Genomic DNA, 22,923 nt, shown 5'->3' on the forward strand with positions numbered 1-22,923 from the left:
GTGGTAGTAAACTAACATTAGAATATGTGTAGGTAAATGCCAAAAGAGATGAACAAATTGTTACGGATTTTTCTAGAAGTCTGTGTGGAAGAATAGTGTAGAACAAGAGATAGGCTCTTTTTCCTGTAGCAGTGACTCCACACATGCCAGAAGGCAGTGTCAGTGTAAGAGTTACTGCTTTATGGCATCAGAAACATAGAAGAGAGAGTCAAGAACACTTTTCTACCAAACATATATTGAAATGTGTCAAAACACAATAGCCTGTGAGTTTTTTGATACCTGATAATTACTTTTGGCATGTAACACACCCACTGCATCATTGGTAATGAAGAATTAACCAGTTAGATGTTCTCTTCTTTAGTGAGAAATGGAACCTTGGTGGCAGTTCTTACTATCTTTTTAAGGGAAGCTGCTGTCTTTCAGATTGTGAACAGAACAGGCCTAGGAGTCAAACTACACTACCTTCTACATATATATATGGGAAATGCATTACAAACATTATCAGAATATGTATATTTGGCAAGACAGTGATGTCATCCTTCACCTCATCCTATTTTTGAACCAAGCTTTTCAAACTTGCAGCAGTTTCCTTTCAGTGAGCTAATATCTCACATATTCCCTAAAAATCCTGTGCAGAAAAAGATTAACTATATCTGAAATTATCAGCAAAATAAGATTGTAACAGTTTATGCTGATTTTTTCTGAGTGATGAGGAAGTCTGTATGTCACCTAATGCTTAGACCTGCATTAGCCAAAGCAGTCCGGTGACAACTTTTTGGCATATGTTCTGCTCATTTAGACAGATTTTGCAGCTGTGTTCTCAGGAGTAAGAAGTCAGGATTAAAAAGGTGTAGATGTTCTTAATAATATATCTGCTCAACTAAGATATGTTGGATAAATAAATCATGTGAACAAGACTATGGCTTGTTCCACAAATAAAGCAGAAGAGAAAAAGAACCAGCTTCTAAATGAGTCACAATGTTGTTCTTAAGCTTTCCTTAAAGCTATTTGGTGCAAGCCTATAAGTTAAAATGAAAGCTGACTGTTATTTGCAAGAATGAAGAAGTAGCAGCAGTGTTACTTCTTCAACTGTTGTCCATCAATCACTTTGAGGATTTTTACTAAAATACATCAGTAATACACAAAAAAAAAAAGAAAAGAAAAAAAAAGTAAGAAAAAGGGAAAATCCCTTCTAAATAATATAGATAAATCTATTATTTCTACAATTGTTATTATAATCTTATAATATTTCTTTTATTTTTTTTTTTTATTTTTTTTTTTATTCTATTGAATAGACAGGGGTGTGCACCAGGATTTTGTAACTGTGGTTCTAGAGTATTTCAGTGTAACAATGAATGATATTCTCTATAATTCTTTTCAATCTTTTGCTGTTATCTTCTCACATTTCTTAACTCTGATTGAAGTGCAACTCTACAGACTGAAACTGATGTCTAAGAATTTTGATTATTTTCTGAAATAATTTAGTGTCCACGTACTTATTGCTTTGCTTTGACTACTATCTGAAGACAGAGCTCTTCATTTGCCAGTGTAATGGATGCTGTGCAATTCAAGAGATAGAACAGAAGTTTCTTTTACTGATCAAAACTTTACTGTCTTATGCCTTTACTAATTCCTTTAGATCTGAATTATTCAGCAAAAATCACTAATGAAAAATAACATCAGTAGAGTCAAACATTGAAAAAGAAAGATTAACTTCATAACTCATGTGAATCAGTTATCACTGTAATTTATTCTGTAATAATGTTCAATGAATATGGCATTTTGCAATTCCTACTCTTGATACTGTACAGATTATAATGGTGCATCTGACAATACTTTTAAAACCAAAGCATTCAGTACCTGACCTATTTTGTTGTATAATACAGAATAAATTTGGGAGAGGTTGCAATGGCATAAGGTGTGGGAGGAAAAAAAGCTGTTTCTTCCTTGGATTTTTTTAAATTTATCAGTAACTATTTCATAAGACATTGTCCATCTATGATTCTGCCATCATGTGTGTATATTGACTGTCTGTCCAAATTTAGCAGGAGCGTCTTTAGTTTAATATAGTGTCTTAAGTGGACAACACAATTTAAAAAAAAATTAATTAGGATTTTGGTAGAGGTAGGTGACGCTTTGCCTCTGTTCTAATGAATTTAACACTTTTTATTTTCATCTATGTTATCTGATGTGTGAACCCTTCAACGGAATGAATTATCCAAACTGTCAGAAAGAAAGAAAGAAGGAAGGAAGGAGAAGAGAAGAGAAGAGAAGAGAAGAGAAGAGAAGAGAAGAGAAGAGAAGAGAAGAGAAGAGAAGAGAAGAGAAGAGAAGAGAAGAGAAGAGAAGAGAAGAGAAGAGAAGAGAAGAGAAGAGAAGAGAAGAGAAGAGAAGAGAAGATACAGGATCCATTCTTTGCACCTTTAGAATTCAAATCTTGTTTTACAGTCAATTTTGTTGTGAAGTTAGTCTAGTCCAGCTCATTATGCTACCAGCTGGAAGACCCTATTTTGTCAGTGAAGCATAGAAAATTGAGGTTGATGCAGTGAAGAATTGAGCTTAATATCCAGAAAATGTTCCACTTTTGCATTGTTCTGTACTGCCTGGTGCAGAATTGATGTTGACTACACTAGTGGTTGTTAACCTGCCATTTTAGTTGTACATGAGAAGGTATTAATCTGCCCTTCTTGTAGCAGGATGGGTAATTCAGATTCTGTAGTTGTGCAAATATGGGAGAAATAACCATAGATCTAGATAAAACTGGGATTCACATTAAAAACAGGAAAAAATAAACAAGAAAAAATGAAATTTCTCACCACTGAATCTGCCTGTTAAAATATTCTTTACTTACCTTTGGATTTACGGTTATAGGATGGCTATCTCAGACATCTTGTGAAGATGCCATGTATGGGGATGTAGGAAGTAAACAAATGCAAAATTCCTCAGCTGTGCCTCACTTGCTCCACAGGGCAAGAGCTATCAATTATTGCAGATACATTACAAAAGCTGATGATAACTGACCTATTCTGGAAAACATATGCAAACACAGTGGTGTACTAGTAATAATCCTGTTTAGTTAGCATCATAAACATGATGTCCATTTTACATAGCGGTGAAAACATAAAATTAAAAGGTGATCATTGGTTTCCTGTTCTTTTTCCTGTTCTTATTACTTAAAAATATCTACTTAATTCAAGGCAGTTAGCTTGGAGATCAAATATGCTATGTCATAGAGCTACATGAGGGGTTTTGACTCTGGTAGTTACTCTTCATCATAATAGAATGTGTGGGACTACATTTTGGATATAAACAGTAAAATAAACAGTGTCAATGGTACTCTAACTTTTTTGTTATTGCTACTGGTTCTTGCACTGCATGGTGATTCACCCCTCCTGTTTCCTCTTTAGGACACCCTCTAATCTCAAGATTAGGAACACTGTTTACACCACAAACTTCTAGAACTTCATTTTGCATCCCCGCTCTCCAAAAAATTATTAAAAATTTATTCTAATCTGATTTTTCTTTATACGCTTCATTAATGTACTAAGTAATTGAATGGACCTTGTAGATGAACACAAGGCACAGCTCATGCTTTCCCAAATTTCTATGAAACCTGTTTTGTTAATACCTTTAATGATAATGTTTTGAGACCTTAAGCAATCATTTGTGGTAAATACCGAAGCCTTTTCCATTTCTTATGCTGCACCCATAGTGAGGCAGCAAGAAGTTGATATTGACCAGGAAGTTGGGAGGTTACATACTTGGGACAGCTGACCCCAGTGGACTCAGTTCAGCTAAAAAAAAATCTATACCATGTTTCAGTCATTATTTGCACTTAATCACACACAAGCACACATATATACACAGTATTCTGAGTTGGAAAGTACCCAAAAAGGATATTCAAGTCCATCTCTTAAATGAATGATAGTAATTATTCTCAGCAGTAAAAACTAGCAGGGAAGAAGGAGGAAGTAGAAGACATTTGGAACTTATGATATCTGGCTTCAGAAGTACCTGTTACATATGATGTAGCTCTGCTTTTCCTGGAGATGGCTAAACACATGACAGCTGATGGGAAGAAGTGAATTAATTCCTTACTTTGCTTAACTGTCGTATGCATCTCTACATCTTAAAATGACTTTACCTCAGCACATAAAGTGTTTCACTTTCACCCTCGTTATTCTCTTCCATGTCCTGTATTGGGAAATGAACAAAAAATCATGTTGACTAGAAAAAAAAATAGTCAACTTGTGTTGATTATCTGCCTACCAGGTTTAAATAACAATACTTTCCAAAAAAAGAGGGAACTAAGTTGTTAATATTTCAAATTCTTAAATGTATGAGAAGAAAATGGCATGTGGAATTCACGGCTTTACTATCACAAAATATATGACAAACTCATCTACAGCACACCAGCAAGGACGTAGCTTTTGAGTGCTAAAGTTTTGAGAGAAATTAAACATATAACTGTTAGTGGGAAAAGTATGTCTTCAATGTTAGGAATTATTTTAAATAATCATTATAAACAGTACAGTGGTGCTTAAATATTAACGAAATGGTGACAAAATTGAATTATTGATGAGTGCTAAAACCAGAGTCACAGTAATAATGATTTTAACACTGAATTGTGATTTTTTTATGTGGAAAAGTAGCAAATTTTCAACTACTTACTCATTGAAAAGCACAAAACAAGTTATTATAATGTTCTCGTTTTAGTGCTTTAGACAGACCACTGACTGGTATACATGGGAAATCCATTTTAGATTTCAAACCTCTTGTCATAGAATTCTTGTGTTTATCAATTCTAGTTGCAAGCACCTATTAATATTACCATAATATAGTGAAATAGCACTTTTGGTGCTCCTGTTTTTTTGATTTTATGAAGTACATGTTATCAAAATCCATTAATTCACAATGCTACAGTACATTAACTCTGACAGACGAGAAGTTGTTACAGGCACATTTTTTCTGCTGATCTTTGATAAAAGATTTTAATGGTTAAGCCATCAAACCAAGGTGTAATAATGTCTCAGGGCATACCAAAACTACTGCTCCTTTTTTTTTTTTTTTCTTTGTAATTGGAATTACACTGCAGAGGTAGACTTCCAGTATTCAAAGCAGGGATTGTGGTATCACCAGTTCTTCACATAATCTCATTACTTCTAAGAGATGCATCAGCTCACAATTGCACCCATAGTACCTATTAGGAATAACTTAATTAATTTAAATATTTGCTAAACAGACCTCACTGGGAGATTTAAATTACATTTTCAGTGCTTTAATAATTTCTTGAACCGCAGAGTATATGTACTTATCCACAATATAAGGTTGTAGTCATCAATATTTTTAAACCCTTTGAAGCTACAAAGTTTTAAAGATGGATGGGGAATATTCTTCTGGTTTGAAACTTTTTTCACATTTTTGATTTACTTATTTACTTAAAAATATAGACCGTGTCTGTCTTTTACTGTACTTTTACCTCTGAGATCATGAAATAATCTGGTTTCACTCCACTTAGTTATTTTTAAATCATGTATATTTCCTTTGAGTTAAGAGAGCTTCTGCACTTATTTATTCTACTTTTATATAAAACAAATACTGTAATAACAACTTCTAAATTAAATACTGGGAGAACATGTCCTTCGCAGAGACTATAATATAAAATTCACCACAACATCCCTCTTTCAAGCATAAAATTCACTTAAATCAATGTCAATAATGTAACCTTAGATGTCAGGTGTAATACTAGCAGTGTGTATAAAACTGATATTTTCCATTTTGCTTAATGTTTTGAGGTATCCAGTTATTAAAGAGTTACCTTAGGGAAGAAAGTAAATCCATGGTTTGTCATCACATTGAACTCTAAGCCAGGTTAAAGTCTATGCTAACAAATTAGAGAAAAGTAATTACAGGAAAGTTTGATTAGATCTCATTTAACACTGTGTACAGTCTGGTGTTACATTTTAGAAAAATGACTGCTCTTTCATACTAATCATAACTCATGTTTGAAACATACCTTCTTTAATTGAGCTTTTTTTCAAAATAATGTTTATACCAGGAATTTATTAAAACTTTGCTTATGAAAGACACTTCAAGAATTTTAAAAATTTTGTCTGCAGGGTAGTTTACAATAGTTAATTCCATATTAGGATTGTGGATTTAAATAATTTATTTCTGGAAAATATTGGCTCAAAACTGATGGCAGAGTCAAAGTGAAGATGGAACAGTTCATGTGTCAGTGAGATTTCCTCTATTAAATAATCAAATAAATAACTTTAATTCTTTTACGTGATCATTACTCTGTCATAAATTAATAGTTAATACATATTGAAATAATACATATTGATTATATGTACATTAATACATATTGAAATAATCCTGAAGGCAGATATCAAACATTGGCTTGACAACAACTGTGCCGATAGTCAGCAATTTAGCATATGTGATAGCCCTGAAAGGTCAGTGGAGTTTTGATCTTATTTCATTTAGTTAATCTACTTCTACTTCAACTATTTCAAACATTATTTTAAGATATAGTTTAGCCTATATAGTCTTCCATGGAAGAAACTGATGATTACCACTTAAATTATCATCTTTGTCTATCTAATTTTCTTTTAATTTTAAGAATGTTTAAAATTTTATTTTACAGCAAGTACTGTTCTTTCTCATTTTATAAGGATATAGGACTGCTCATCAATGAGAAATTCTGTAGAATTTTATTTCTTTAATTTTTTTTTCTTTTTAATCTCTGAGTCCTGGAAAAAAGGTAAAAGGACATTTATGAGAAACTCTAAAGCCAGCCACTTCCTAACCTGATTCTGCTACAGACACTTATTTTCCAATGTCTTTATTTCATTTTTCTACTTCTTCTTCTTCTACTCCTTTTCTTTACTGTTATCTCCTTTTCTCCTCTCTTTCTACTCTTGCCTGTCTTAAGCTCTGTGAAGTTCTTTCCTTAGAATTAATGATAATTGAGGTGGAGGCAGTGTTGAAAACAGCCTCACTCACTGTATAATTAATATAATTATATTTTATACTATGCATACTTTACCACATATGCTGCATAATTAAGAATTCATTTCTATAGTGTTTCCCATGATATTAAGTAGTAATTTCTTGCAGGATTCATAGTTTCATGTTCTATGGTGTATGCACAAGGATTGATGAAGACTGGAGCAGTAGAAAGTTAGACATACTAGAACAACCAGAACAGTCAAATATGAGCCATAGTTGTTAAACTAAGAATACTCATGCTTTTGTCTGTCTCAATATTTATCTACTGATATATGTATATATATAATTACAAGATGGGATTCTCCTCAGTTGAAGCCCATTTCTTAACTCTCCCAATACCTGGATTTTAAGTCTTTCATCCTAACAGACACCTGAATGCTAGGACGCTAGGGTGTAATTTTCTTTTATTAGAGAAAGTGTGGGTTTTACACGTTTTCTACACAGCAAGAATCAATGCAAGGATACTTCATAATCCTTAAATACAGTTTCAAGAATCAAAGGTCCAAATAATCAAAGGTCATTTCAAATTTTGAAATATTCAAGATATTTCTTGGAATCCTATGTTCTTTTCCATATTCTAGCCATCACTACTCTCTACCCTTTGAGCAAGTATATCCAAGTAGTCTGTCTATCCATAGGTGCACTCATGGCTGCTGCACATTAGCTCACAGGACAGTTGTAGCTAAAATACATGCATTGCTTCCCATGGATATGACCCATTGAGAAATATCAGTGATATACATTACATAAAATTGCTGAAAATAAACTCCAATCTGTGATTATCCTCCAGAAAACAAGAGGTTTATCTTCACTTGTCTGATTTTGAGAAATACTGGTAGTGGTTAAAAGCCTTCAAGACGAAGGAGCACAAGTAATCCAGGCCAAGTGGAGGTACTGTACTTCCTTTAAGAGTTCACTACTCAGATTCTTAACAAATTGTATATTCACAATATCTTTATTGCTTTGGAATTATGTATACCTTTCCAATTTATTTTGTTAACTCCTGATTTAATAAAAGCACTTTATTAGATCAGCCATTTCAGAAGTGTATTGATTTCTATCCCTCCTCATTTCTTATACTTCTGTTACATCTTTAGCATTTTCATTTCATACAAATGAAAAGTTCTTTGACCTCTCCTTACCTTGTAACCATCCCAGGCTGTAAAACCCCAGGCCTTTCTGAGAAAATTTTACTGAGACACTGTAAAAAGATATACACAAATTAAAAATAAAAAAACAAGTTACTTGATTGCTACATATGAAGTTGGGTCTAATGAGCTAGAATATTCTGAACTATTATTCTCACCAGTCCAGTGAGATCTTTGTTAGCTAGGCAGCTGGCTTGTAGGAAAAGAAGATCCTTGAAACAGTTTGATTCTGGATGCTTCTGAGTAACCACCCCCTGGATCTTTTAGTTTTTTGCCTTTTAATGCCACTGGTTTTTGTCTTGAGTCCTTGACCTGACAGTTAGATTAATCTCAAAAATTTTACCTTTCTCTGAAATTTTACTTTTCCTATCTTGTAAGGCTGTAGTCCACATGCTTTGTCACAGATCTTTTTCACAACACAACAATTCTTTCCAGAAATTCAAGCCAAGATTATGCAGCAGCATTGCTAACTATTGGAGTACAGTCAACTGAAACACAGGGAGGTGGTATATGATTGTTCTATCTGCTGTCAAATTATTTTGGGAGGATGGGTTTTGGGGGAAGGATAAGTAATTTTCTGAAATGAAGACTCAATATTTCACCTTTTTCCTATTACCCTTCCAATGTCCTCTGAAGGAACAGAACTGTTGAAACTGCGAGATGGACTTTCTTTCAGGACTTTTCAGTTTCATCAATAAAGAGTTCAGAAGAAGCAGAGGAAAGGTGATATAGAGAAGGAAGAAATAAGGGGAAAATGTTTTGAAATTGTAGAAACATTTCCAAGAGTAAGAATAAACTTTGCTTCTATGCATTTCTTTAAGTAACATTTCCAAAGGGATTTGAAAGATAAATTTGATAATATTCATGTTTTATTTTCAACAAAAAATAATTCCTGGATTTAATTATAATCTTTAATATTTATATTATGATGAATAATCACAACAAATATTCTGGATTTGAACTACATATTTGCTGTATTTGAGCTGAATGAGGAAATGATTCAATTAGACACTCCCTGCTTCAACCCCGAGGACGCATGCCTACCAGAGGAGAGAAAGTACAGCTATTCTGCACCACTGAGCTGGCTAATTCAACTCTCTGTGCATGATTCAGACATCAAAGCAGCTCCACCTTTTCTGAAAGTCTCTCCCAATATTCTGAACTTTGTCTGGTGCTTTCAGAAAGTCAGCTAGAATTAGGAGTATTTAAAGAAACCATCATGGTTAGTCCAGAAGAGTTTTTAGTTTTTATGCTATCAATCACTGTACATTACTCAGAATATTCAAACTAATCCTATTACTGTTGAAATTAATCTACATAGTCTTCTATTAAATTACATGCCAACTTCCTTGAAACTGCCAAAGTTAGAAAACAAGTATTGCTGGTAACATCTTCCTGTGGATGTTTTTGAATCTTCCATTCTGAAAAAGCCACAGATTTTCTATTATAATTATTTCCTGAGTGCTTAACAAGTTACATTTTGCTTGTGTCATTCCCAGTGTCATTGAAGATTTAATTAGTATTATTAAAGAATAATTTACTTCTAAGCAACACACTTCATTATATCAAAGACCCTTTTCATGCTATCAAGTATAAATAAATGTTGCTTTAGCATATAGATGTACACAGCCTTTCTCTCCTCCCCAGAGGAACAATACTAGGATGGCAAGGACATTACCATTTAAGCGAAGCCCAGCAGATAAATTATGATTACTTATTCAGACTTTCTGACAATATTCCAAACATTCATCTAGGAGAAAAGAATGTGATAGGTAGCCCTTCACTGGAGATATTTGCCTCCTTTTTTTGAGGAGATGTGAATAATCAGCGTTTTCTTTTTGTGGCCATGATAATCCAATCAGATGTTGTAGCAAAGCATTGTAATGAGCAATGCCTTTCCCCATTTCTGTTATGGAAATGTCACTGTGTTTATCCTAAGGGAAGATGTAGAGAAAATGTTCCTTCAAATCCTAACAGATTTAATCTTTCTTGCTCTGCCTGAAAAAGAATGTTTTTGACTGCTGCGCTCTGTCTATGAATGGACTCACCAGGAGTACATCATCACTGTGCCCAATTCATTCACCCTCTTCCAGTTCATTTCACTGGATCCCAAAGAAGAACATGGGCATGCCAGAGGCAGTAAACTCTCTGCAGAACAGCCTCACTGTTTATGGAATTTCTTGAGAGAAATAGCATTCTGTGGACATGAGGAAAAAAAAAAAAAAAAAAGAGGTTTTTCAAATCATTTTATTTTGGGATAGAAAGAAAATGGGCCACTTGGCCACTTCTATACAGAAGATTATTTTCTCTAGCCAGATATTTTGCTCAAGGGATTAAATAATTAGATAGCATTCAACTCATGACCTGGGTTTTTTAGATTTAATTTAGAAATCTTGATGATGCAACAATAATAATTAAAGAAAACAAAACGGGATTCAGCCAAATGGTTTATCATATTCACCATTTTTCACTACAGTAAAAAATGAGGTAGTGAGGGGGAAGAGGTTGTATTAAAAAAAAAAAAGGTTTTTGACAGCACCAACAGTGCAAGTGTGAGAGGTTGCTGAATCCAATAGCCTGATGAGTATGAGAGCGCTGTTCCTCTTTGTCCTCATGTCCAGCCAGTGGCAAGGGTGAGCACAAATTCCTGATTGGCAACCATGCACGAATACACACAAACACAATATGCATACACATGGCTAAACACATGGATCAGCAGAGACAAAAATCATAGCACTCAAATAAGCATTGATGGGCTGGTAGCTGTCTTCTCATTCCTGAATAAGGCTGAAATCCGCTGACAGAATACCTATACTTATACATATACAGGTATTTATTTATATTATAAATTATTGAAAATCAGCCAACCCAGTAGTTACTTCCAGATCCCCAGATCTCTCAAGCTGTTGGCATTGAAATGTACAATGTCCTGTGACACATAGCTCCACTCCATCACCGAGTTCTAGACCTAAGGTCTCCCCGGTGTTTGTTTCCTAGACTTTCTTGTCATCTACTTGCTAACTACTCTGGCTTGAATTACATACATGCACAAGCACAAATGTTATATAAAAATGTCACACAGAGGCCCAATACTTTTATAGTCATAGAATATCCCGATTTGGAAGGGAACCACAAGGATCACTGAAGTCCAGCTCTTGGCCTTGCAGAGAACGGCCCGAAGAATCACACCATGTGCTTGAGAGCAATGTACAAATGCTTCTTAAGACTCCACCCATCTGGGTCTGTGTCTACTACCTTGAAGACCCTGTTCCAGTGCCTAGCTATCCCCTGAGAAAAGAGCCTCATTCTAATACCTAACCTAAATCTCCTGTGACACAACTACAGGCCATTCCCTTGGGTCCTGTCACTGGTCACCAGAAAGTGAGCAACCAGCATCTGCCTCTCCACTTCCCCTTGTAAAGATATGTAGACTGCAATGCGGTCTCCCCTCAGTCCCTTCCAGGTTCAAAAAGCCAAATGACCTCAGTCACTCCTCTACAGGCTTCCCCTCCAGACCATTTACTGTCTTCAAAGACCTCATTTGGACACTCTTTAATAGCTTTTTATCTTTCTTTTTTTTCTTTTTTTTTCTTTTTTTTTTTTTTTTAATATTTTGGTGCCCAAACCTGCACACAGCACCTAACATGAGGCCACACCAGCACAGAGTAGAGCAGGACAACCACCTCCCTAGCCTGGCTGGGAATGCTGTGCCTGATGAACCACAGGACATAGTTGACCCTTCCTGGTTGACTCATATTCAATTTGCTATAGACCAGGACCCCCAGGTCCTTCACTGCAGTGCTGCTCTCCAGTGTCTCATCACCCACATCTGCATGACTTTTAAATATTCCCTGGGATATTGACTCAACCAGCATTTTAAATATTCCCTAGGATGCTTCTCCAGGAAGCCTGTTCTTATGAAGAAATTTTTCCTCATATGCAATCTATGACACAACTTGAGACCATTTCCTCTTTCCCTATCACTTGTTACTTGGGAAAAGAAACCAGTACTCACCTTGTTCCCACCTCCTTTCAGGTAATAGTAGTCAGCTGTAAGGTCTCTCTGCCCTCAGCCTCCTTATCTCCCAGCCAAATACTGCCACTTCCATTGACCACTCTTCAAAAGACTTGTCCTCTACAGTTTTTGTGCCTTTCTCTGGGCTCACTTGAGCACTTCAATATCTTTCCTGTAATGAGGGGCCCGAAATTGAGCCCTGGATTCAAAGTGCAGCCTCACCAGTGCCCTACAGCCATCCAAGCCAAGAGCAGCCAGTTTCTCCAGGAATCAGTGTGGAAGATTTTACTAAAGGCCACATAAACCATATCCACTCACACACTTTGAATCACCCACTACATGGGTTATTACTTGTAGAATGAAATCAGGTGAGTGAAGCATGACCTGCCTTTTATAAACCCATTGCCCTAGGACTTCTAGTTGCAAATTCATTGCTGCCTACCTGAAAAGCTAATAATCTAATGGCTGTACCAGTGTAGGAAGCTTTCTTACTTTTCTTCAACTTCCTTAAGATGTGGGTCTGGGCTGCATATTAGGCCTTCAATTGCCCTCAGGAGACAGTCGCCTATGACAATGAACCATCTTTGTGCTTTATGGAAGCAGTTTTGACACAGGTCTTGGGCTGACATAACTTTGGAGATGCCTCCAACCTTGATGAACCATTGTCCTTGTCATAAGTTCCACTTGCCATGGCACCTGGAAGGGTGAGGCGGTGTGGGAAGACAGACAGAGACAGAGATAGCACTGAAGGCAATCTTGCCCCTGATATATTGCAGCTGTGTCAATTACGATGCAGTGGTAACAGCCTTGCCCTCACAGCTGGGTGTGATAAAGAATGAGTTAGCTAGGATGGAGTCAGTTGGAGTCTGCTGGCTGTGCTGTGAGGAGGAAGGGATAGGAGGTTGTGTGAGGGACAGATAGGGTTATATAGCTATGCTAGGGATAGGAAGGGGTGAGCTGGAACTGCAGAAGATAGAGAAGAAGAAGAGAAAGAGCCAGAGCTGTGTGGAGCTGCCTGTGGGAGGCTACACAGAAAAGGTATGAGAGACTTCTAGATAACAAGGTGCTGATGCTTGAAGTCTTCTTTGGTGTCAGTCATACCTCCTCTGTCAGGACAGGATAGAGAAGATGCATCTGCTGTCCTAGCCAGAAACTTCCCATTTCCCTCTACACCTTTAAGTTTCCACATTCAGCCAGATGGGGAGATGATAGGGAATCCTCCCTATCATGTTTCCTGTCTGCCTGTGAGTCCTGTCCCAGGAAAGGTAGGATGAAATTCTGCAATTCTGGAAGTATTTTAGTGTAGTTTCAATTGCTGACGCTTCTCAACCCACTCTCCTTCTCCCAAAACAATGTCACTAAATGGAGAAGTTCCTTTCCCTGAACACACCTCCTGAAGTGCTGCTGTCTGGTGCTGGTGTAGGAGCAGAGCATGCCCTGCATCCTGGCACCCAGGTGGCACCATTTTCCTACTGCAGCTCTGTCTGGGCAGCTGTGTCACCATGAGTGCAGTGCCTAGAGTTCACCCTAGGCACTCTGGCAGTTTTATGTCATTGCTCCCTGGCTGAGCTGGAAGAGCTACAGTCCTCTTCCTGCATGCTGTTCTGTGGCAGCTAATTCTGTGTGAACTGCTGTGCCATGCACTTGCACTTGTGCCACGCCCAAATTGCCCATTCTGTTCTCAGAACTCCCGGTCACTAGTGGTATCCAGAAGCTTCTTTTGCTGAGGGTAGTGGCATATTTGGCTGCCGTTGCTCCTCTCCCTGGCTAGGTCCATCAGCCATTGCCATGCAAGCTGCAGGCTTCAGGCAGCTCTCTCTACTCCTCTGAGGATTCCCCAGTTTGGGAAATCTTGCCATGCACACACTAGGATGCCCCTCTGTGCATGATCTTGGTACCAGATCTGCTTATAGACTTACGTATCAACTCTTATCAGCTTCAAAATATAACTTCAGAATCACATCAAAACAAATTAAACTCCTTTCAATAGAGTGCTGGAGTGCTAGAAGGAAGCCTCTGCTATTCCCAGCAAAATTAACACCTTTTAACAGAGTTCTGACGTTGATAGGTAAGAATTTCGTTCATATGTGAAAATATTTCCCTTCAGTTTTATAGAAAAAGCCTCTTCACTTATTGTCATGTCGGATGAAAAATTCTCAGGAAAGTAAATAATAGCACCCTTTGATTTCCATTTTCTTTGAATTTCTAAAAGGAAAATATTAACTCAGATCCTTACTGAAGGATTAATCTCATCAAACAAATCTAAATTGGCAGGGTGGATTAATCTCACATAATACTTGTCCACAGCACAGAGTCTTTATCTAAAATAGTCATGTAAAACACTCATATAATCAATAGACAGAACAGGCACTTAGAGGGTCTCATTCAGCTGACCTATTTTAGATACTTATATTTAAACAAATATCTATTTCTCCTCAGTGACTAAGAAAGAAGCTTAGAATGACTAGCTCCAATGTCAAGCAAACATACTTCTAAGGAACTGCAGAATCTAATGGACTAGGATCAAATTAGGACTTGACTTATTCCCACTGAAGTATAAAATTGGATTTTAAGATTCCTTTAGAGCCAGAGAACATTTGTGTTACAAAACACATTAACTTTTTCCCAGAAGTCATTATCACACTTTTTCCTAACAGGTTTGAGCTACATCTAGATTAATCCCAACCTGTCATCATGTATTTGGGTTTTGCATATGATTGAGGACAATTTCATAGGTAAACTGAGGATTTAGGCATTTTAGTTTTACAAGTAAATTTCTAGACCTGGAATTCAAGTCCAGAGTCATACAACTAAATTTAAAATTTAGAGTTCTACAGCTCAGAAGTTCAACTCCAGACTATATACGTGTACATTTGCATCCCTGTGTGAGCATAGGATTCAAATTTATTCAGAACTGGTGCAGCTACTGCCATTTGAGGTACCTAAGCACACCCAAAGTACTCATCAGGGCCTAGCAGTTGTGTTACAAGGCATACATGACCCTGGCCTTGTGAGGCAGACCTTAAACCACCTGTGATTAGATGGTAATTACTTGGACCACATGCCTATGCTCAGGCAACTAAACAAACCGCCTACATGATACACTCACCAGTGTCTAAAGAGCTCTTTTGTTGAGCTAGATACTGACAGACTGAATGGAGAAGGGAATGTCTTGATATTTTTTATATTTCTGGGTAATTCTTCTGAAAGAATGAGGACTGGACAATGTATTTATGCTTTGTAATCACTTTAATAAAATTGTCTATTTTTTTCCTACCAGAAGAAGTGGCTAAACCTAACAAAAAAAAAAAAAAATACTTTTAAACCCCAGGAAACATCGTGTACTTTGAGCAACTACCTTGGGAAATGGTGCAACAGGTTAGTACAAAACAGTTGTGCAGGGGGAAGAAAATGTGGGAAAAGAGGGAATCATTGCATAATGATTCTTCAATTTAGTGCATACTGATCTTTAAGAGTGTCATCTTAAACACACATGCAGAAAAGTTATCCTATGTTGGCATGAATTTGCTCAAAAACTAAATGACCATTAGTCTGAATTATTAAATAAGTGTCGTCAAGAGGGAAAATATAACATTTTGCAAATAAACAGACCTTTTCTGAACAAAGACAAGTGTTTGGTTTTACTATATGTATGGTTTACAAGAAAATACAAGCAATTTTTTATTTTTTAGATATTTAAATGGAGGAATCATAAAATCATAGAATCATAAAGCTATAGAATGTTTTGAGTTGGAAAGGACCTTAAAAATTGTTATTCCAGCTCCCTTGCCAGAGGACAGAGACAGTTTTCACTATACCAGGTTGCTCTAGGTCCCGTCCAACCTTACCTTGAGCACTCCCAGGGTACCCACAGCTTCTCTGGGCAGCCTGTCCCACTGTGTCATCACCCCCACTGTAAATGCCTCCTTCCCAATATTCAATCTAAACCTACTTTCAGTTTGAAGCCATTCCCTCTTGTCCTGTCACTACAAGCCCCTATAGTAAAAAGCCTCCATCTTTCTTGTATCCTTCTATAAAGTACTGGAAGGCTGCTATAAGGTCTCCATGCAGCCTTTTCTTTCTGCAGGCTGAAGAATCCCAACTCTGTCACCTGTCTTCATAAGAGTGGTGTTTAGGTGCTTCAGCACACTGGTCATCTTCATGACCCACCTTTGCTATGCTGGAGACCCCAGCTCTGACTCCAGGTCAGGTCTTAAATAGAGCAGAGTAGAGGAAAAGAATCACCTCCCTCAACTTGCTGGCCATGGTCCTTTTAATGCATCCCAGGATACAGCTGGCTTTCCAGGCTGTAAGTGCACATTGCTCAAGGCTGTCAAGGTCTGTCTGAATAGCATCTCTTCATCCCAGCATGTTGAGGTTCTTATTTTGTGTGGTTCCACTTTCTGTATATCAAAACTTTGAGGTATTTGTATTTTGATCTATTAGTTTAGGTCTGGATATCCAATGTGGAAAAATTTGGCTTTAGAGTTTGACTCTGCAATAACTCTTCAGAGAAGGATAAGTCTACTGTCTAAGCCACAGTTGAAAGTCTTTTCAATTGCATATGTGCAATAGACAAACATACAGATAGGAGTAGTAACATCAGACCTCTGAAGTCAGATGGCATATAGAACCATAAAATTTAAAAAATATTTTAGATTGGAAAAGACTTTGAAGATCATCAAGCCTAACTATTAACCTAACATTGTCAAGTCTATCCTTAAACCCATGTACTAAAATCATACCATGTATGTAAGCTTATACTTCCTAAAGGGACTGTTTTTCCTTTTCACGAAAGCTGAGTCATTTCCTAAACAAACCACTACATATAGGAATGAGAAGGCTGCATTAGCACCAGACAATTGCATGGAATAGAAAAATAACTCTAACTCTTCTCTTTTATTTTAATGACCTTTGGAGTGGTAGTGATGGTCAGAAAATACATTAGCATTGCGTTTTACATTTAGCACCAACTGTCCCTGAACTTTATTTGGGTGAAGAGTGGTTCTTCACATAAATTCCACACTGAAATGAAGAATACTACAGCAGAATAAAAACACAGAACTTAGCCTGTATCTTTAAGAATAAAGAAATCTATAAACCCAAAACAAAAGATGTGAAGGAAATGTTTCTGCTTCTTTGACTTCCCACATATTCTTAGGAAGATTGACTTTCTGATTTTTCTGTTATGTTAAAGTATTAATTTTTAACTGTTTTTTATTCCAAATACTAAGATGCATAACACAGATAGGAAAACTGGGGATTTTGCTACCTAAAAAATACCACTTGACTATCAGAAATACTTGCCACATTGTATAATCTGATATTATGGTACCTATTGAAATCAATACGGGATGGCCTCTTATTGATATCTCTTTTAATGAATTCAGGACAATATGGTCTCCATTAGAAGTCCATCCAGAACTTCAGGAATGATGAAGTCTGTGAGAATTTTACTTTTTCAAAAGAATATGTCCCTGATTCCCTTAGGCTGATGCATCCATAATGAATATCTCTGGATCTGTGCAGAGCCCCTTTTAATCACTTTCCTGGATACAGAAGTATATCCATATGAATCAGCCTGTTGATCAGGCCCTGTGTTCTGGCAAAGACCATTAGACTGATGCACAGACAGTCTGGAAGTCCCATTTAACAACTTCAAATAGGCCGTAAGTGGGAGTTAAATGCTTTATAGGTTTCTGAAGGCTTTTCACAGAGGGAATTACACCCTAAGCGTACAGCCTGCCCATATCTTTTACACAGTGTCAGGAATTCATAAGTTTCCTTTGTTTAGAGAATTTCTTAATAATTTTTACACTGTAGATTTCTCATAGGAATTGTTTTGTGTCTCAAATACCAATGAGGCTTTATACAGAGATTTTTTTTTTTAAACAGCAATTACCAATTTACCACTATTAGAGAGTCAGAGGATTATGATATTTTTAATTGTATCAAACCCTTATTAGTCCAATACAGAGAATAAGACAAAATTACCTGTGGTATGTTGTGGTTTTTTCCCCTAGAAACTAAGAGGTATATGTATCACTTGTCTCTGATTTCTCTCCACCTTCACTTACGCTAGTTATTTCATCAAAGCCTTCATTGTAAGTTAATTCCCATAGAGTTATAATCACACAGGAACACTGAATCATTCAGAGTAGAAGGGACTGCTTGAGAACATCTGCTCCAGTTCCCGGTTAGAGTAGGGTCAGCTACAGAATGGTGCTCAGTAATAAGTCCAGTTGGGTTTTTACCAGTTGTCTTCAAGGATAAGGTTCTCACAACCTTTCTGGATAACTTATGCCAGTGTTTAAGCACCCTCATAGTAAAAAAGCATTATCTCAGGTTCAGATGGTATTTCAAGTATTCAAATATTTGACATTGCTTCTTGTCTTGCCAGTGGGCACCACTGAAAAAAACTTCGGCTCCCTAGTATGCGTAGCATCCCTTAAGTCTTATACAGATTCATAACATCTCCCCTAAGCCTTATCTTCTCCAGACTGAACAGCCCAAGGTTTGCAGCCCCTCTTCATGTAAGAGATGCTCCTTAATCATCTTTGTGACCTTGGGCTGGACTCACTCCAGTAGGGCCATATCTCACTTATAGTGGAGAGCCCAGCACTCTAGATGCAGCTGGATAGGTCACATGATAGACGATTTACATTGCACAGGTACTAGGAAATAGTAAAAAGGTAAGAAATGCACAGAGTACCTCAGACCTCTTTGTCAATGCATATTACTTAGGGCTGAATGTACAATAGATGCAGTGGTTGGGTATGTTTCTTGTAAGCTTCTACTTATATAAGAACTTTATTTTTTGTGAAATGCATATTTTGATAACCCTGGTCCTCATCCTTTTATTCTACATACTTAGCATATATGATATTAGAGGACACAAATGAGGGTCTGAATTTGCTTTTATCTGCTTGTACCCTACTCTAAGTAGAATCTATATTTGTGGCAGATTTATTGCATTTATGGAGACAGTTCTCTTTAGAAAATTACTCAAATGTTTAAATTTTAACAGAGTATTGATTCACAAATCCAATACAAATCCACAAGCCATTGTAAAAGAAACAATTATGATAACATTTTTATAAATAGCAAAGTTTATTAAATACAGATAAGATGTAGGAAATTTGGGGTTGTATCTAACATTTCTATTACTTATGCCTTTTAGAAATATTTTTTCCTGGTTGAATCTATTGGAAGTTTTTTGATTTTTTTTCCAGTCTTCATACATCAACAGACTTTAGAAGAAAGAGAAAAGAGAAAGAAAGTCCTTTCTGAAAGGACAGCAATGCATAGTTGTTTAACTGTTTGCAATATTAGCTCTCCATAATCATTAATAGACTATTAGATGGTAATACTTTTATACCAAAACAAGCACATGAGTATGACAGGCAACATCCCTAATTTTCAGTTAATAAGGTTTTTAGCTACAGAAAATCTTTTGTTCACCACTGGTAGGACCATGACAGGAAATATATGCACTGCCTTGTCTGACATACTTCTAGCATGAGAAGACTCAATGGGATTGAGTCCAGAGGAAAAAATACAAAATTATTAGGAGTTCTTAGAATTTAGCTGAGAAGGTAGCTCATGGGGTTTGTTTTTGTTGGGGGTTTTGTGGTTTTTTATGGTTTGCTTTTGGGTTTTTTGGTGGGATGTTTTTTTTGTTTTGGTTTTTTTTTTTTTTTTTTTTTTTTTTGTTTGGTTGGTTGGTTTTTTTTTGTTTCTGGTTTTTTTGGGGTTTGTTTGGGTTTTTTTTTTTGTTTTTTTAAATAATAATTTTAAAACTTAAATAGTAAAGTGAAAGTATTTTCTGTGTGGATGACAGAATATAATGACACATTGAACTACAGAAAATTTCACTTGGATGTCAAACAATTTTCTATTAAGAACAGTATTAATTGCTTATGTAGGCTGCAAAATCTCCTTTGCCTGGAGGAGAAGGGAATACAGGTGACCTTGCCCCTGAAAAGTAACACCTGTGTTAATTACCCAATACAGCCTTGTCCCTGATGAGTCACAGCTATATCCAATAAAGATAAGTGTGATAAAAGGGAGCGGGTTAGCTGGTGAGGGGAATCGTGAATGGAGGAAATCATGAAGAAAAACAGTCCTGGGGAGAGAGTCACTGCTGTGAGGTCAGTCTGGGTCTGCAGTTAGAGACTGTTGTTGGAGCCTGCAGTCATAGTTTAGCCAGGTAAAAGCCTGCATTCAGAGTCTGCAAACTTGTCCCTGCAGTTACAGTTTAGCAGGAAATAACCAGCAGTCAGAGGCTGTAAGGGAAACATACAGTAGAAGCTTGCTGCAGCCAGAGTCAGTAAATAGTTGGAGTCAGGATGGCCAAGCTGTAAAGAGGAATAAAGTAGGACCCTTTTCATGCTGTGATAAAGAAGCAGTCTGTGTCTTGGCTCATTTCTACCCTCTAATGAGAGAGCTGCTGCAACATTTGCTGGTTTTTTGGGGTTTTTTTTAGCAAGTATGCTTTGTATCAGTAGTGCTTAAGTTATGTTAGATCTCAGTTGATATACCAAAGAGTAGGACTGGGTAAATTTTCAAGGTTTGTTTCTCTTTTTCTACCATGATATTTGTTAATTTAGTGAGAGTGATGTTAGTGTTTTCTATTAGTTAAGGTTTATCTGTTAATCATAGAATCACAGAATCCTGTTTTACATGAGATCAGCCCTTTTCATGACATTTCCTGTCTTTATCCCACAGACTGCTTGCCCTGCACATTTTCTCATCAGATAGCACAGCCACTCTGACACTTTGCAATACCCCAGACCTTCCTTATTAGTTACATAGCCATGGTTAGCCTGTAGTTCCTGGACAGCCTGTGTCTTCCTGTGACTGAGGATGTTAGTTTCTTGTGTTTGTCTTCATCACATTGATTGTCAATTTTGTGTCTGTATGTTTTGTTTATGGCTTCCCCTTTTTTCACAGTATTCCATTTGATAAAGTCTCCATCAGTTAATCTTACTGAAACAATTGATCCTTAATTCTATATAAAATTCTATTATACTGAGCAGGTCTGGGTCTTGTTGGTGCCTGTTATTGTCTCTCTAATCCTGGTCAGTGAGGAATGTGTCCATATATGTTCTCATATACAGCTTCCCCCTTTTCTCATTATTCTCTTTTTGCATTTAAACTGCCCCGATCACATATCCTTAGAGGAATATTCCCTCTCTCCTCCCATATGCCCTTCAAAGTACCACAGTAACTGGGCTACTATTACTAAATCTATTAAATGTCAATCATGTTCAAATTAACAAAAAATTCTTGACTTCATATGTGAGGTCTTTTCCACCTCTTGTCTACAAGATTTTGAATGTAAAAGTGTTAGCATACAAGGGACAATAGTGTAGATGAGTTTTGGGTTTTTTTCCTTTCTCTGTCCATTTCTAAATGGATTATATTTAAAAAAATATATGTAATACATATATAGATATAAATTCATTATATTTATCTTGCATCTAAATAGATACTAGAAAGAATTTGGATTTTGTCCTTGCCTTACAGAAGGTTTTTCCAGATATAACTCCTATTTAGGTTAATGTGACTTTCTAACTATTAATTACAACAAATACAAATGATACAGGGAGATCTAATCTACCCAAACTCTATAAATTAATGTTGCTCTGGAAAGAGGTGCTTTTCTCTTTTAAGCAACACTCTGATTCATAGTTTTTAGAAGAAGTGTCAAGCAAGCTTTCATGCTTAAGGTATGGAAAGAAAAGCGATCAAGTGCTAGTCTGCTTTTTGAAAAACATATTAAAAAGCTTTTGAAAGAGTGTCTCTAAATAAAATCCAATATTTAACCAGATATTTGACACCAACTTGCATGTTCATCTTCTGATTTTTAGTCTGGCTGCTATAAGAAATTATAAAAATAAAGTAAGACATTTTAAAAAGAATAATCATTGGAAAAATAATAAAGGCCAAAGGGTAAAGCTTCTATTAAATTATTGTCTGCTCAATTGATAATCTTGGTGTTATGACCTTTCTGAGCAAAAGTTGAATAACTGAATATAGTGAATAGTGGAGGACAGGGCAATGCAAACCAGGAGGTAACCTATGTTACTATCATGGAGTGATTTGGCTGATTACCTACCCAGAATCTGGTTATAAACCCACACAAACACATAATGTCACACAATCCTGAAATACACAGAAGTTGGGGACTTAAGGCATTGATGCTGATGGGAAGAAGGGGATGGAGCCATGGGTAGGAACCAATCACCAAGAGTTGTGTGTGGGGAAAAAGACTACAATGACCAATAGGAAAAGACAAGAGTAAACAGAGAGGGGTAAAAACCAATGGGGTTACAAAGAACAAAGAAGTTTCTAGACACTTGACCATATATGATCAACCAGGGGTGTAATGGCCAATGGCCTAATGGAGGGTGTGGTGCTGGGGTTGACTATCAGCATGTCTTTTAAAACAGGGGGTCCATAGGAGAGGTTAAAGTCTTGGGGACATTCTACCAAGGCATAGCCCCAGGAAGTCACCTCTCAGGCCCACAGGCTTCCACAGCATTACCAAGCTGGAGTCCATTATTGAGTATTAAAAATATATATAAGCATCTACTAATAAAGTTGTATTTTAAAAATGTAAACTTGGTACATAGTTCCTGTGTTTTCAGAAATACAATTTGAACTGGTTTCAGATTTTTTTAAACTTTCTGCGAAGGAAAAAAATCTATTCTGCTATATGTTTTTAATGCCTTATGCATTCCT

The 22,923-nt window shown here is 36.5% G+C and overlaps 1 long non-coding RNA gene across 1 annotated transcript; it reads left to right on the plus strand.

The window, feature by feature from the left end:
- The first annotated feature begins 13,031 nt into the window (after positions 1–13,031).
- Positions 13,032–16,893, plus strand: LOC136286012 (uncharacterized). Its single transcript, XR_010719679.1, has 3 exons — positions 13,032–13,215; positions 15,458–15,555; positions 16,265–16,893. It is a non-coding gene; the product is annotated as an uncharacterized lncRNA (long non-coding RNA).
- Positions 16,894–22,923: the final 6,030 nt, after the last annotated feature.

This window comes from Chamaea fasciata, unplaced genomic scaffold, assembly GCF_029207755.1.
Source record: "Chamaea fasciata isolate MVZ Bird 193981 ecotype frontalis unplaced genomic scaffold, bChaFas1.0.hap1 SCAF_2, whole genome shotgun sequence".
NCBI classification, from domain to species: Eukaryota; Metazoa; Chordata; class Aves; order Passeriformes; family Sylviidae; genus Chamaea; species Chamaea fasciata.